The following is a 2,659-nucleotide window of genomic DNA, read 5'->3' as shown; positions in this document are numbered from 1 at the left end:
TCATCCAGACAGCAATCTATGCGTCATCTTTCCCCTCATTTTATGAATCAATCCATTTAGTGCTGGGCGATAACTTTATCATAGTAGCGACTATTTTGTCAAATCCAATTTTGTACGTTCTCATCGGACACACTTCAAGTTCACACTCTTTTTACCACACTTTGCTTTTTTCCTGCAAAAAGGAATTGTTGCAAAACAATCATCAAGGCATTTCGTAAATAAACGTGATCCTTTCTTTCCACTATATTCCCCCAGCTCAACATCCATCCTTCTCTTCCTGACTAGAAAGAACGTCTATGGTCCCCAGTAGAGCCATCACAGTCGCAGCTGTGCGTGCGTGCGTGTGTGCGTGTGCGTGTGCGTGTGTGTGTGTGTGTGTGTGTGTGTGTGTGTGTGTGTGTGTGTGTGTGTGTGTGTGTGTGTGTGTATTGTGTGTGTGTGTGTTGTATGTGTGGGTGGGGAGGTATTTAAAACCATCTTCTTGACAGGGTGCTACAAACATACAAGTTAAGCATCTCTTGCATGCCAGTACTTGGTGACATCTCATAAAACTCAGACACTAATGTTACTTTAATGAGTGCCGGCCTCGGCATACACGCACACACATAGACACAGACACACACGCGCACGCATACACAAGCACACACACACACCCCCCCTTATCCTTGACACTCAGGTCTAGCAGAGCCCTAAGGAGCCTTTGTACAGCTGGCAGACAGCTTAACAGAACCGGACCCTCAATCTTCATGTACACATTTACTACAATGTAAAAACGATCAAGTTTAACGTCTTGATATGTTTTGTCGTCTGTTTATTGGTTCTGTCCCACAGTCAATGATTCCTCGCGTCACCGGCAAAGAGGCTGATTCCATTGGGTTCTATTTTTTTCATCTTTAATCTTTTATCCAGTCTAACTCTCTCTCAAACGCCATCTATCTGGGGTCGTAATATGTTTTTCCGTGTCAGTGATTAAGCCGTTACACTGTATCGTGGGTTCATCTGGCTTATATGGTGTGATCTCATCGCCCTATAGGCAGCACACTCTCTGACCGCAGGGTTTTGGATTTCTGCTATCACAAAGAATCAGGGAAATATGGCTGTGTTTTTATCAAAGTGGAACATCTATTGCATCGTAATTCCAGCCTTATCATCTCCAACTACACGATTTGGAAGATGTGCAAATTGCACTGCAAATTCATTTGTGTAGCATTGGGGGAATTGCCGCCTAGGAGGATTTATTTTTTGTGAGCTGTCCTTTATTTAATTTTAAACTAAATAGGTCTCATTTTGTAATTGGCTGGGCTGTTAACGGTTGAGCGTATAATAACGCCACAGGGTCGGGTTCTGCCAATAATGCTACAAACGTCATTCCGGCCGAGCTTGCTTGAAGAAGACCTGTTCATCTGGTAGTAGTACTTTTAAGGCAGATTGGAGTCTACCCTGTGACTCTTTCTTTCTCAGAGCGACACGCACGCACGCACGCACACAATGTGTACAATGGGATACTCATGGTATGTTTCTCGACTTTGGTTTTTCTACCTAATCTGTTAACATGGTGTTTAAACCAAGCCGTGTTTAAATCAGAGATTGCCTAATGGGAAATTACATTTTTTGTGTGGGTTTACGGGTCAAAGTTCAAAGCACCGTAAGATAGGGAATAAAATCTGTTTAAATTTGGATATTTCTGTATGGTGGTTATGAGATTCCATCACAGACAACCTACATATGTTTCCATTTGTTCTTTTGAGCTACTATATTATTTGAACATAATGCCAGCCGAGTAGTGTTGTTACATGGAACATTACACACACATGCTACACACTCCATGAGGTGTATAGGGGGGTAACTCCAGCATATGTTCTTCCTATAACACATAAGTATTCTTTCAGTTTTTTTTCTTCTTCTTTTGAAACAGCAAAAGCACCCGTTTTAAAAAAAACAAATTACTGAGAAAATAATTGCAAAATAATACTGGTCACTGTCTTTGGACGTGATGACATCATATTCCATGACCGAGTTCTGTGCCCTTTGAAGATGAAATAAATGACATCCAGACCATCTGTGGTCTGGATTATAATAGTTTTGGTAAAAGTGATGACTGCACCGTTTTATTTTACTGCACTTTTCTCCACTTCCGTTCCCATTAAACACGCGCACACACACACACACACACACGCGCGCGCGCGCGCGCGCACTTACGTCACAGTTTCAGTTTCCTTGTTTAAATACACAGTGGCATCCAGGTCATATTTCTGTCCTTGGCTCTTATAAAAACACCCTCTCTTGGGAACGGAGGCTAAGAACACTGTCCTGATATAAATATCTCTAAACGTGTTGTCACTGATACGGTTCAGTGTTCGCAATGTCCTGAAAGTGCTCATTTGTCATCACTTTAGTAATGATGCCATTACCAGCCCACTGAACATCTTCTGCTCTGCAGTCCACAACTTGACCCTGCAACACTAAGACCTGGTCAGGCGACACAGAGCATCAGACCATGAATATTACGTAAACCCTTGCCGTTATTCGCTCGGCTAGCCCGTGTGTGTACTAACGCATGTGTTTGTGGGCTGGATAAACAAACAGGACAAGAGTTCAACCATCTTGGAAACAAAAGCCAAACTTTTATTTCTGTGTGCGTGTGTCCCTGCCTCCAGCC

The sequence above is a fragment of the Micromesistius poutassou genome (genome assembly GCF_964030765.1).
Source record: "Micromesistius poutassou genome assembly, chromosome: 16".
NCBI lineage: Eukaryota > Metazoa > Chordata > Actinopteri > Gadiformes > Gadidae > Micromesistius > Micromesistius poutassou.
The sequence above is the reverse complement of the archived record's forward strand: the minus strand, read 5'-3'. Positions refer to the sequence as shown.